This window comes from Corvus brachyrhynchos, unplaced genomic scaffold (assembly GCF_000691975.1).
Source record: "Corvus brachyrhynchos isolate BGI_N302 unplaced genomic scaffold, ASM69197v1 scaffold103, whole genome shotgun sequence".
Lineage (NCBI taxonomy): Eukaryota > Metazoa > Chordata > Aves > Passeriformes > Corvidae > Corvus > Corvus brachyrhynchos.
The window spans coordinates 467,754-482,469 of NW_008237436.1; the positions used below are offsets into that span (position 1 = coordinate 467,754).

General features: G+C 42.9%; 1 long non-coding RNA gene across 1 annotated transcript; it reads right to left on the bottom strand.

Annotated features, from left to right (window-relative positions):
- Positions 1 to 7,969: 7,969 nt before the first annotated feature.
- Positions 7,970 to 10,669, bottom strand: LOC108445978. Its single transcript, XR_001861074.1, has 2 exons — positions 9,897 to 10,669; positions 7,970 to 8,347 (listed from the first exon to the last, which is right to left on the bottom strand). It is a non-coding gene; the product is annotated as an uncharacterized LOC108445978 (long non-coding RNA).
- Between the last annotated feature and the right edge of the window lie 4,047 nt (positions 10,670 to 14,716).

The following is a 14,716-nucleotide window of genomic DNA, read 5'->3' on the forward strand; positions in this document are numbered from 1 at the left end:
AGGATTCTGACATTTTACTTTCATCTGCCCTTGTGTCTGAACAAAGGTAGCTGATTACTCGATATCTCAGCTCTAATTTGGGGTATATTTTTATTCCTCCTGGTGATTCAGAGGGTGGTAAAAAGTCTATTCATTAATTAGTATGTCTTCTTCTTTTGACCAGGAATTCAAGGGTATCCTTTTCTGTGAATGTCATTTTCTCTCTGGGCTCTTGTACTTTAATTTCCTAGATGTGAAAACGGGAACAGAAGATGCATTAGGTATTGAAACAAGAGGATATGAATATGACTCCCTTCTCCTACAGAACTTTTTCTTTCAAAGAGAAAAACTTTTGTATCTAAGCAAAACAGAATAAAGGACTTTATAAATCAATTTTAATTAATAAAATGTTTTTATCCTTCAAAAACTTTATTTGGGGGAAGAAATTTATTTGAAAGATTAATTCAAAGTTTTGGTGCACTTACTATTCCTGTGTATTTTCTGTTCTCCCACATACTATCCCAGCATTCTGGCTTTACTTCTCAAGTTATTAATCTAGGGTTTGTGGTTTTGGTGGATAAATAACTATTTTATTATGGCTAACACAGCAGTGCCTTGATGTTTAACATGTTGTTGATACACAAATATTAAGTTACAAAGGCAATGTTTGGTATCTAGATGAAGGGGTCTTAGATAAGATGAGCTTGTCTACCTCTGCTTTCAAATACACAGTTTGAAAAAAAAAAATTCTCTTCTTGATGAAGGAGGGAACTCATACATTGCTAACATTTATTTTCTTGGATAGTTGGGGCTTTTTCTCTTAAAGGTTTATTTGTATTCTACTATACCTGATGGCACAGGGGGTTCTGTCTCATCCAAGTTTTGTCGGCGTATTTTGTTTCTACCTCCTGCTCAATGATGGTTGAGCAGTTCTGAGGTTAAAAGGACCAGTGCTGAATGCTACCAGTGGCATGGGAGTGGGACACACACCTCCCTCTGCACTGCTGACCTGTCACCTGCTCCTTCACTGGCCTTCTACGCTACCAGGCAGGTGTAGTCACCTTGGCCAAAGGACTGGTGTTCGGACTGCTAAAGGATCATGTAATTTCTTAGTAATTCTTCACTTCCCTGAATCATGATGAGTGCTTTCTGGGGATGGTACCATTGTTTGTTGTGGCAGAGATCATCTTTGTGAAGGAGTCAGGCTATTCTCAAGGGTACCCCAAAGAATGTGGAACTCAGCACAGAATGACCACAAACCTCACTGCTTTTCAGCATGTACAAATGATAAGACTTCGCCCTCCCATCCTCCAGGATCTACAGAGGTTTGTGTTTTTTTCTTCCCAAAGGCTGGAGTTGATCTGACCAGTGTTCATCAGTTCTCCATTTTTCTCCTTTAGAAGGTGCTCATATAGGGCATGAGGACCTGAGCAGATGATGGGAAAAGGCACAATGACCACTTTCCTCGGCTGCATGTCCCTTAGAGGCCTCTGTGAATGCTGGACACCCGGATTTGTCCCACTCATCCAAGGTCTTCTTGTGACATCCTCCCTAGTAGCCAGAGCAGAGAGTGTTCACAGCAATGCTTCTCAGTAAACACACATTTCATGGAAAAAAACTGAGTGACTTTTTCTTTTGTTGGAAATTTTTCATCAATTATTTTTATTTAGGAAAACATGATATCATTCTGATGGTAAGAAAACAAACTGGCAGGCCAGCTTTCTGTAACTCCCAAAATATCACCTCTTATTTTTCATTTAGTAATATAAAAGAAGAAAGTGAAGAAATTAAATAGCCAAGACCAAACCCTATGTCTACTTCTTAGCTTTTGCTTCTTTTTCTGCCTTTGGCCAGTGCTTGTAAAACAAGAAAGATGAAGAGAGTGTGCAAAGGAGCATGTTTTCCCCTTGCAATGTGAAAACTCAGAAACTGAAAAAGAATAGTTGGGGTTTTTATTCTGATTTTAAAAATTACATTTTTTGGGGGGGGGAAATGTCTTTTAAACCAACCGTCTGTTTTTCAGTGAAGACATGCAAACCAGTTTGGCTCACCACATTTCATGGCCCAGCCTTCTCAGACCACAAATTATAGATGTCATAACAAATGTCAAAAATACAGCAGAACATACTAAATTATATATGCAGAGACACAAGTGCAGTCCGTCATATATACACACACATTCATGTGTGTATATATAGTCATCTGTGTGCGTATGAATGTATATAAATATATCTCTGCATGTGCACGTCTTTGTGTGTGTGTGCACAGATATAAAGTAGATGTGTCTGTGCTTGCAAGCCAAGGAAGTCACAGAGAGGTTCTGCTTCAGGAAGGTCTCCTTTGTCTGTTGGGGAGATACGTTTCCATGCAATGTTTACCTCTGGTTCCCTCTGTTTTTACTGGCCCTGTAAAGATGTTTTGACCAGAATAAAATCTACCCAGCAGCACTGTGAACCTGCATTTCCACCATCTGTTTAGCATATTTGTTACCCATGTGAGGAAATCTTGAAAGCTTTGCCTGTTTCATAAGAGTGTGGCAATATAGCCTAGAAATCACACTTGGGTTGTGATACAAAACCTCAGTCCTTAGAAGTCACTCTTTCAGGTAAGAGTGGAAACCTTTCACACCTGCCAGTACATTTCATCAGGAGACCAGACAGAGGAAGGAGAATATGTAAGTAGCAAGTTCTTCCCATTGAGAAATGCCACAAAAGTTGGAGCAGTGTTTTGTGCAATGTTATACAGCAGCCGAGCAGAGACAGTAAAGAGGGACTCTTTATTTAGTGGTAAAATAAGTTTAAGTGAGTTGGATTGTCCAGGTTTATGTTTTGGCTGTTTTAGCAGTTAACTAGTGCCCATACAAAGTCTTGAAAAAAACATCTAAGTCTCACACTGCCCCTAGTACCAGAGCAGTAGTTCAGCACTAATTCAGACACCTTTCTCACATGGCTCAAGGCAGAGGGAGGGCTCAGGTGCTGGCCCCTGCCCTCCTCACCAGCTCCTCTCTATGTTGTACATGTCTCAGCTCCTCACCTCCCAGATGTGCTCTGGATGCTACCACATGCTAGTAAAAGCTCCGCATTTTATGAAAAGTCTCTATGGGCTTTGTTGCAGGCAGGTAACTCCTTGTCAAATGGACAGGGGGGTTTCTTCAGCCTGCAGCTCCCATACATGAGAGGTGTTCTGAAGAGCAAGTTTCCCTGCCCCTCTGCCTGATGGCTGTGCCGACTGTAAATGCCACATCTCTCTCATCATCCCCATTTTCCTAATTCCTCCATGGGACAGCCATGCAAAACGTGACGTGGAAATCCTCCGCTGAACACTGAGTGACCCTGTGTGTCCTCCCAGCATGACTCTAGGCTCATGGGTCTCTTGGCAGGGCTCTTTCTCTTTGGTACTGGTGTGTTTACACTGCCCCAGTTCCAGTGCAGATTTGATGGCAGTTAGTCCTGGGATGTCTGCTCTGCCTTGCACCATCTTCAAGCTCATCCTGCTTCTTTGCAGCCACTGTTTAAACTCTGGCTAATTGTAATCCCAAACACACTGCTCTTAAAACTGCAGCTGCATCTCCTTTTATCACTGCAGGGATGTCTAGGGTAATGCCTTCCCATGTGGGTTTCAAAGAGCTAGTTCAAGGATCAAGAGAAGACTATGAGACACTGGCAGAGTCCGCCCTCAAATAGTATGATTTCAGTCTTCAGTCTTCCATACTACTCCCAACTTTGATGCAGTTCCCTTGGTTTTCAGCTTGGGGCTGTGATAGATGACCTCCTTTCCACACTGCCATCATCTCTGACTAACACAAGCCCTGCAGATAACAACAGATTGGCCGTGCTGGTCTCTCACATAGCAGCCTTTATGTCTGGATCCTCCCTTAGCACCCAGCAAAAGGGGAGATGGACTTTGCAGTGTGATCTGAATGTGCCTGGCCTCTGATGGCTCAAAAGGAAGCGGAGAGGTGAATGATCTATCCGCAAACATGTTCAATTCCAGAGGCCACAAGTCCCTTTACAGGTACATCTGGTTTGATAGGGGATGGACTAGATGACTTTAAAGGTCCCCTCCAACTCAAGCTGTTCTCTGATTCTATGAATGTACCCCTAGCATAAATGGCCTCCATGCACAGACTGGTTTGCAGTGCTGTTATGGTGTGGAAAGTTCCTGTGTCAAAAAAGGCTCTCTCAATTAACTGTATTTCTGCATGATGTTTATTTTGTATGTTTTTTGTGCAACCGTCCGTTGTCAGACATGATCAGAGCATTTAGGGTCCCCACACTCAGAGGTGTGCAAGCCCAGTACTTTTTATCCCTGTATCAAAGAGGAATGTGAAATTGTATCTGTTTTCAAGACACTTGTTGAAATCTATTTTTGTTGCTGCTAAAAATATGTCTTTATTGTGTAGTAGGAAAGAACTTCTTCTGGCTGAGCAGCTGCTCCAAGTGATCTGTAAATGTGCTCTCAGCCTCAGGTACAGAGCAGCGTCCCATGGCCCTTGGTTTGACTGTGCAGAAAGCAGTAGTGAAACAGCTGTTGGCAAGCCTGGTGTACAGACATGGCATTTTTCCTTCCTGTGAGTTGTTTTAGCTACAGAAAAGGAGTTCCTGTTGCCAGGCAAATGCTACAGTCACCAGTCTACCCTCCCATGGGCAAGATAGGTGCAAACCTACTGGAATAAATCAGACTGGCCTAGGAGCAGCAAGGCAGTTTAATCCCAGACTCAGGACTGAGACAGCTGTGGGGGTCAGGAAAACAGGAGTTCACAGCTTCAAGAAAAAAACGAAAATAATATTCATCGTCATCTGACATGCAAAGTAACCCTCCCTTAGAAATGCAGGTCAGCTGAGCTTCAAGGAAAGCCTGTGTATGAGGATCCTTGTGAAGTGGCTGAGAAGGTCTTTCCTCGACAAGAGAGCACATGGAGCAGCTATGTGCTGCACCAGACCAGGCCCTCTAGAGAATGGGGAATCTGACTATTTCCACTTTCTGACTTACTCTTTCTAGCTGGTGTCTACCCTGACTTCTGTCTATCCCCCACATTTCACAGAGCAGGTACCTCTGCAGACACCTGTGGCAGCTTTGGAGGGATTCCCATAAGGATTTGCAGTTTTCCTTGTTTCTTAGCTGTGCTTCAGGATTACCCAGAAATCCAGCCCAGTCAGGCAATGTACGGGTCCCATGAGAACACTTTTCATTCCCTGCTCTTAATAAATCATAAATTTAGAGTATAGCCAGATACTGGCAAAGAGGCAATGCTGGAACTTACCTGGGATCATGTATGACACAGACATCTTGTTAGCTCAGTAGGAAGAATTTTCATTCAATCTAAAGGTGTTTTATTAATATTACTGGCTGGTAGAACATTAGTTTTATCAGTAGAATAATCAGGCTGCAGAGTATCACAAAAGCAGAAAAAATACTTGCAGCCCTCTTCAATGAGGGCCAGTTTGGAATGTGACGTAAGTGCTGGGTCACATTGGAAAACACTCAGTTTGTCACACATGCTGGATATGCCAAATTTGTAAAGTCAGCTGGAATGGGTGGTGCTTTTAATTAACTTAATGCTACACTTCTGTCCAAAACAAAAGGTAGTTTTACTCAACTGAAAGTGTTCCTAAGTGGTGTAGGCTAAGTAAAGATACCTTTGTAAATACTCCTTTGTTGAATAACCTCTAAGCAACTCCCAGCTCCATTTAAACTGCTTATATACATTAGGTAGGAAACACTGCTTGTGGTGCTGAAAATTAGATTTTAAGATCTCTCATTAGGTCTGTAGCACTTTTGGTTTTTGAGATTTAAACCAGATTGCTATTTTCAGTTTTGCATTCTGAAGGGGATGAGCCTGCATGGGAATGTCATTTGTGTCATTACGTGGCTGGACCATGAACCTTACAACACATAGTTTGCTCCACATTTCTGTGACAGCTCTGATGCAACAGAAGGAGTCAGAGGGCAATACACACATTTTATGCAAACAGGAAAATCACTTCTCCTGGGATCTGTTAATAAGTGGTAAATGGCTTCACACCTTTGCTACAGCCTGTGTTCAGTGACAACAGGGTGCTGTCACAAGAACTGTACTCAGAGAAAGGTTCTTGGTTGAATGAAGTCTTTGTGAGTAGGACAGACTGAAGACTCTTTCTGCCTGCTGAAAGACAGAAGCCTATCAAAAAGGAAAAATGGGAAATGAAGAGCATTAGTCTAAGACTAAGCAGGGGTCTGATGAGCCTCGTGTAGAACAAAAGCTACTTAGGTTTATACCTGTTTATAAATTAAGTTACTTACAAACTACTGAGAGAGGGAAAAGTAAACCAAATCCTGGCTTGAGAAAATCTCAGCGCTTCAGATCTCAGGGGTTCTTATCTTTGGGTGTTGGGAAGATTATTACTGTTTATAGGGTTCCCTTTGCTTCTGGATCATGCTATTTAGTGACCTTTGAGGTGGCATACAGTCCCTGTGAGGGTGCTCCTGCATCCCTAAATAAAAGAGGGCCAGGAAACAAACCAAGGATCCAGCCTGGCCTCCCACACTGCAGAGAACAATCTGAGGACAGCTCTCCCTAGGACTGCTCCCAGCCAGGCCCACAAGTGAACCAGTGTTGGGTAAGATTCCCCCCTGCCTCCCATACTATCCATCCAAGCCAACACCATGCCTTCAGCACCTGCAGAACCTTCCTCCCCTCTGGGCATGCAATATCCTTCATCCACCAGGTCTGCGCTATAGAAGCACCACTCTGGGTGCATGGTGGGATTCAGGACAACCCTTGGCTTGTCTAGAATTAAAAGTTTTATCTTAGGGACAGTGGGGCACCAGGTAGGGCCCAGGAGAAGCTCATGGCCAAGCACTTGGTGGGATGGTCACAGGCAGGCTGTTTAGGGGGCAGTGGCTGTTCCCAGCCTCTGTGTGAGCCAGACTGTGCCCCTTGGCCTGGCAGGAGGCATAGATGTCCCGTACAAATTTATTGGTATAGGTATAAACTTTCTCCTCTGTGGTAGCTTTCACCTGTCATTCTTGTGTCTCATTTGAGCTCCCTGGCATGTCTTCTCTCCTACAAGATGAAGTTATCTGTCATCTGCTGCATAGGCAAGGGCAAACCTGATTCCATGCATCAGAGAGTTGAATCAGAAAGGAAAGGATTAAAGTTGCTTAAGCAAAGATAAATCTGGCATTTCTGAATTTTAGGAGCAAAACACTGTTCTTTTGGTATAAGCATTATTGTCACAAGTGCGTTCCCAAGCAAGTGCTGAGACCAGGTCATACCCTACAGCTTGACCAGGAAATGCTTTGTCTTTGACGAGCAAGTGCTGTTGCTTGAGTCATTCTGAAACAGACAAAGAAAGCAAGAGAGAAATCATGAGGGAGGATGCAAATAAGGGGTATGGGTCACTGCTGGGTTCCCACAGACTGTGCTCTTGGGCAGGTGGCTTTAGATACCCTTTTCTAGAAATGTACCTTTCATGCCTGCTGCAGCTTACTTGGGGATTTGGGGCCCAAATAACATCGAAGTGCCCCCTCTCTCCTTGGAAACCAAAGTGTGGGAAGGCAGAAGAGGCTTTCTGCACACTCCACTCTTGCCCCGGTAGAGTGCTAGGATGTAGCTGGAGTATATGTTTGAGTCTAGGTACTGTGGAGAGACACATCTGGTGTGATAGGAGGAAGCAGGAAGAACAGCAAACTTGTTTTTGCTGAGTCTGTAGCTGTGCTACAGCAAAACCCAACCTTCCTTAGACAAGTTTATTGTCAGTGCTGGTCACAAACTTGGGAAAATTTGCTTTAGTGTGAAAACAACACTAATAGCAATCTGTGCTTTCTGCTTCCTTCCTTTACTGTTTTGTTAAAAGGTCAAGGACAAACGTTAAAACACTGAAGAGTGTGCAGCATTTCCTTTTCTCGATGTCACCCCTTCAGTGTGTTTAGACCACTTTGTGTTACCCTGAACGACTTGCCAGAAGATGTTGCAATTTCTGTGAGTAATGGAAGTGCTGCTTAGAACTGATTTGTGCAGAAGATTATTTGTTTAAATAGAACAAATGGAAGTAAGGTAATTTAGTTTTATGAGTTATGACAAAAAAGCAACATTTACAGTGTTTTTTGGTAAAGAAGTTCTGGGTTTGGACCAAGGACGCTTAGGTTTTGGCACTTTTGGGGTTGCAGTTTTTCTGTTTTTGAAACCTTCAGTTTTTCATTGGGGATGTAGATGTCTTCTGTGCAAATTTTTGTTAGGGCTGAAAAATCCCCTTTCCTGGAGCAACAGTTTCTTGGTTGGTCTTCCTCAGAGGGGATCTGCTGGAGGTGCTCTGATATGAGGCAGGAGGATAGGAAACTCTGAAGGAAATACTTGTGTCTCAGATGCCAGCAAGTGAAAAAAACTCTGAAATATCAAAGAATCATAGATTAGTTCGGGTTGGAGGGGACCTCTAAAGGTCATCTAATCCAACCTTCCCTGCAATGAGCAGGACATCTTCAGTCAAATGAGGTACCTCAGAACCCCATCCATCCTGACCTTGAATGATTCCAGGGATGGGGTATCTACAGCCTCTCTGGGAAACATGTTCCAGTGTTTCACAATCCTCATCATAAAAAATTTCTTTTTTATATCTAGTCTGAATCCACCCTCTTTTATTTTAAAACCATTACCCATTGTTCTATAGCAACATGTCCTGCTAAAAGCTTTGTCCCCATCTTTCTTATAAGCCCCTTTTAAGTATTGAAAAGATGTCCAATGCTTCCATATTTTCACCTGACAGACAGTCCATTGTTGTGTTCCCTGCTCTTCAGCTGTTCCTCCATGTCATGTAGGTAAATACAACCTGTTCCAGTGCTTCACACCCACACAGTAAAGAGTTTCTTTCTAATAACTCACCTAAACCTACTCTCTGTCTAAAACATTGTCCCTTGTCCTGTCACTATATGCTGTTGTAAAAAGTCTCCATCTTTCTTGTAGGCTACCTTCAGGGAGGCTCTAAAACATTGTCCCTTGTCCTGTCACTATACGCTGTTGTAAAAAGTCTCTCTCCATCTTTCTTGTAGGCTACCTTCAGGGAGGCCACAATTAGGTCACTGCAAAGCCTTCTCTTCTCCAGGGTAAAGAATCTCAATTCTCTACTCTTTCCTCATAGGAGAGACGTTCCAGAACTCTAATAATCCCAGTGATCCTCCTATGGACTCACTCCAACAGGTCCCTGTCCTTCCTGTGCTGAGGACCCCAGAGCTGGATGCAGCACTGCAGGTGGGGTCTCACCAGAGCAGAGCAGAGCAGAGGGGCAGAATCCCCTCCCTGGCCCTGCTGCCCACGCTGCTTTGGATGCAGCCCAGGACACATTTGGCTTTCTGGGCTGTGAGTGCCCATGGCTGGGTCATGTCCAGCCTCTCACCCACCAGCACCCCCAAGTTCTTTCCAGCAGGACTGCTCTGGATCTGTTCATCCACAGCCTGTGTTGATACCGGATGTTATCCTGACCCAGGTGCAGCACTTTGCACTTGTTCTTGTTAAACCACATGATATTCCTTCCTATGGGCCCACTTCTCCAGATCAAGAAGAGAGATCCCTCCTGGTTTCTAAACTACTGTTAACTTTATGCAGGCCTCTTCAAAGGGAAGAGGACTAAATCAATCTCTCCAGATTTTCTGCTAAGCTTGCCTGTACTTGTTTTTTCCATTATCCTTTCAGATCCTTTCATAACCCACTGCAATGAGGGTGGATCTGTCTTGCACCTCTTTTTATGCCCTCTCTCCTGTCTCCATTTCATCCCTGTGATTCCTCTTTGGGCCTCCATTGTCCCACATGTCTAGGGTGTGGAACAACAGAGATGCAAAGGTGGTCTGAAAGGTCTTGACTGCTGGGAGAGATAAACCCAGACTGGGCACAACATAGAAAATACTGTGGAAGTAAAAGACAAGGACAGCGCTGAAAAACTCACCTACAACCAAGGGGCTGTTCCAGTGAAGAAGAATAGCTGGTCCTTTTGTGGGTGAGGTCTGAATGGTTTTCACATCTTCTTTTTCTCATTTATTCAGTTTGTAGGATCTATCTGGATTGAGATTCAGTCCCAGCATTCAGATCCCAGTTCCATTTTTGTGTGCTGCCCCAGATTCACCACTTCCAGTGCAGATGCTCCTTTTCTGTCAACAAAAGACTTGACAGTGGAATTTTGGATTTGTCTTAGTGGTCAAGGAAACCAGTGTTCTCCCTGGTTTTGTTTAGATGTCTTCTGTTGTTTCTTTGGTACTTACTTCAGAGATGATTGAGGCATATTACTCAGACAGCAGGGTGAGTATCCTCTCGTTTAAGGGTTTTAGGGAATAAAGAGGTGGCAGATTTAGAGAAAGAACTGGTAACAGTTTTTATCTACACTACACTTTTTCTACTTTCTCTCCCTTTCTTATTTTTCAGTGGTTTTTGTCATTTTGCTTTTTCCCTGGTGATGTCTGATCTTGCATTTACCCCAAAGCCAAGCAGTCACTTACCAACAGACACGTGTGACATCTGTGTGTCTTTTATCACCCAGTGACAAACAGGCAGCAATGCAAATCTGCTTGCCATGAGAGAGGCTTCTCCTCACCTGGATGGTCACAAGTGAAAGGGAGCATTCTCAGCCAGTACACATTGCTTCTCAGGAGGAGCTACATGGAATGCAACAGACTTTAGGGAACCTTCTTCTTCCCACTCAGGTATTTTGCTCTGCTTGGTTCCTCCTCCAGCACCCATCCCTGGAAAAAAGTGAGTTTAATTCAACCAAAATGTCTTTTAGACACCCTTTTCAGATGATCCCTTGGGTGCAGTTAGTGAGGAGAGAGAGAAATTATTATGGTAAGTTTTATTTTTCGGAAAAACACAGTTGAACTCTAAAAAAGAGAAGACAAAGCAGGTTGATTATTACAGGGAGAAAAAACCCTGGCCACGAAACTTACCTAATCTTCCAAGGGAAATGGTGGAAATCTTATCAGTTTGGACATTAAAATAGGCAACACAGAGCACTACAAAAAATGTTGTTGTGAAATTCCTTTCATTGGCAAGTAGGTGGACTGATATTGCTTTGTGTATCTTTTACATTTATCAATCCTTCTCAGAGCTATCCTCTGCATCCTAAAGAAATATCCTTTGGCTGTGAGCACTTTGTTTCACAAGTAATTAAGTAGAAATGAGTATATCACTAAGTACATTTCAATATGTGTCCTCAGCTGGCTGGAACTCAACCCGGGGATTCAGGATCTGCTTGTAATTAACATTCCATAGTAAGACTCCACACCCTCTATTTGTCTCTTCCTAATTATGTGTTGGAAATACACATTTCTCGTACCATTAGTGATTTCAGCAGAGGAGTTTTAGTTGGGCCTTAAATTGCCCTCTACCTCAATTTAAATAGTCCCTGTTATTTTAGGTTTGTAGACATTACACAAATAAACCTTTTCTCAAGCTGTCATAGGGAAACAAGCCACTGACTCAAAAAAACCCTCCCAAACCCAACTGCTGAGCTGCCTTCTGGGTTGACAATATCATGGATTTAGGCTGTGATCTGTTGGCTCTCGAGGGTTTCAATACTGGTAATTAAAGGTGTCACTTCTAATTAGCATAGAGAGGCTGTGAATGTGAAGAGTAATTGTGAATCAGGCTGCTCAGAGATCTTCTTTCTGTGAAACTGTCTTTCCTTCCAGTTCATCAGAGCAAAATTTTCATGGCAATACGTCTGCTGGGGGTGCTTTTCGTCACGAAGGACTGACTGCATTAGAAGATGGAGGAGCAAAATGCTTCAGCTGAATGTGAATGAGGGCTTTAACTTGGATCAGGCAGCAAGGGACTGAATGGCTACATCTCCAGGTGTGATGACAAAGTTGTCCCCATTGTGGACTAGTCTTTAACAAATTTGCCAGTGATCACGCTGCTTGCCTGTTCTGTCTGTCTTTCCTTCAGCTTATCCAAAGGCTCATATTCCCTGAGCCTGCTGTGCCCAAGGTGAGTCACAGCCCTCACATCTGTCTAGGGGCAGACAGCAATAGCGCTCAGCCTGAACTTAGAAAGAGGCCACAACATGCAACGCTGGATCTTCAGGGAGATACATCAATCCCTGTGTGGGTCCTAAGAGAGTGCCCAGGGATATGTGAAGAAACTGAGGTGCCAGTCTCCCCTCTGGTAGGTAGGAAATGGATGAGGTCCCCCTGGCTGAAGTCCCCTGTCTCTGGTCCCTCTGCAGCTCCTCTGGCTAGGTACCGCTACCATGCTGCTTCCAGAGCTGTGCTGGGATAATGTGTGTCTGAGGGCAGCTGAAACAGTTTGTTCCCAGACTCCACAGAGCTTTTGGTGCCCTTGACTGTAACGGTAATTAAAAACAAACAAATCTAGATGAGTTCTGTGGGGCTGCCAGATCCCACAGAGATACCTCAGTTTTCCTTTATGTTTTATATGGTAATGGCAGGCCTGTTGGTGAACTCTCTGCTGCTACTAGTAAATGGTGACACGTGAGATGTCACTCTGGAGACAGTGGGTGAAAATGTGGCTCTGCTGGAAGCCAGTGGCAAAACTGTTGACTTCAGTAGAGCCAGGGCATTTTGTGCAGTTATTTTCCATACATAATTCACACAGGGTGGGGAGAGGTAGGGGGGCGAAATTTACCCTCCCAATACTTCTCTTTTTCTCTAATGATTAATAAGTTAACAATAAGCAAAATACTTTTCTTCTGGAATAGTTCATATTTGGGAAATCCAATTCTGACCTACTAAGCCTGCTCTGACTGTTTTAGCCTTGAGGCAAATTTGCAAACTGGCCTAGGGAAGCTGGTACTTGTTATTGTTGCTTCAAAGACTGTCTATGTGGGAGAGGGAATGAGATGTGTTGGGATTAAAATACCCTAGCTGTAAAAAGCAGTAATAATTACTGTCTACACGTGGGCAAGTCAAAAGAGGTTATTACCAAAAGGAATTTAAACTCCTATTTGCAGAGAAAACTGCCTGAAATCCAACATTATTTGTCTGTCCTGTATGGATTGTTTTTAAACAATTTTCTTCAAACACAGTTTTTTTAAGGCATATTTTAAATGGATCAAGACAATGTTAAGAGGCTTGGCATCAGGTAAGTGATGGTATAATGGGAATTACAAAAGACAGGTCTGCTCCCAGGAGCCCTGGGATCTGGGGGCCAGCAGAGCTGCCTCCCATGAGAGTACACAGCACACACCCTCCTGTCAGGCTATGTGCTACTCATCTGGTTTTGGTCTGGCTTCTTGAGAGAGTCAGTGTGCTCATGGAGCAGCTGATCTTTTAATAGAGCATTTTGCTCTACTCTCCTGAAACAATTAATATAGATTGTCAAAGGATATATATATCTATATATCTATAGATATAGATAGTCAAAGGACTATCAGATCATCTTAGTGTGATTTTACATAGATGCTGTGCACTTCCATGTATCTCCACCTGCATTCCAGTAACTTGTGATACAGTAGTTCATACTTTCCCAAAATGCATCAGCCCTTCTTCTGAGAATACGTTACATAATTTCATGTTAATTATTTTCACTCAGTCTATTCTCATTTACTTTAATGAAAATCCTCTTCAGACTTGTTCATGAAAATGGGAGGAGAATCAGTCCGCCCTGATGTCTGTGAGGATAACTTCTAATGGAGAGCAGCTGGCTTGTTGCTCTCCAGTCTTCTGCATGGACTTTCAATCATTTTTGTGGGGTTTGGGCTGCTCTGCTTTTTCATAAAATCACCAGGTCAATCCCAATCATGAAGATTGTCCTGTGTTGTTGAAAATACTCATTGAAAATGTTTGGAGTATGAGGAGAAGTGCTTCTCCATCTGCTATAATTAATAAGACAGTTTCCTAACCTACAGTTGGATGTGTGAGAAAATTCCTATGCCTGAAAAATATTGGGTGATGATGCCACATGCCATTCCTCCAGCCTCCAGTTTTGTGTTAGAAGTTCAAAGAGGTAGTGTGTGTGTGTGTAATACCACTGCCTCATTATAGCTTCTACTGACAGAATGCCATGCCACAATTCTGTCAGCTCCAAGATTAAGATATTTAATAGCGTCATTTGAGTTGTCTTACAGCAAGATTCAATCAGTTTTTCATTGCTTACATTGTTGGCTATCATTTGATTGGGCAATGCCTAAATGTACATTCAGTTTGGAAAAGCTGTTGCACAATGCTGTATTCCCTGTTGCTTCATGGAAACTTGGACTTCTTCTTAGCTTCACTTTCTGTGAGTTATACGCTGCTGGGGAACTGTCTTTGAATCAGAAACCAGTCATGATGAGAGCATCTGTTTTATTTGTGGTTTTGGGTTTTTTCTCTATTCAGGTCCACAAACTCAATCCAGTGACACATGTTTTTCATTTATGTGGTTATCAAAGCCTATTTCTTCATTCACAGGGCAGAAGCAAGAACATTTTCCTTCCTTAAGGTCCTTGTGTGTATGTTTGTCAAATAGCTGCCTTTTATTTTACTCTCATGCATTCCTTTTTCTTACCATCTGCTAAAAAGATTTAGCTTAGATAACACCTGTTTTCACAGTTTTTATCACCACAAATTAAAAATCACCTATAGACACAGAGATTTTCTTGCAGTCTCTATCTATTTCACACCCACCTGTATATGAAACGCCTTCAGTACATGTAACCTTGGTAGCTCATGGATCCAAAAATATCCAGCTGCTTTACCGATCTAATGAGAGCTGTATTTGTAGACATGAAGAAATACTGCCCACAAATTTTGCTACAGTTTCACAGATTCTGCTCAT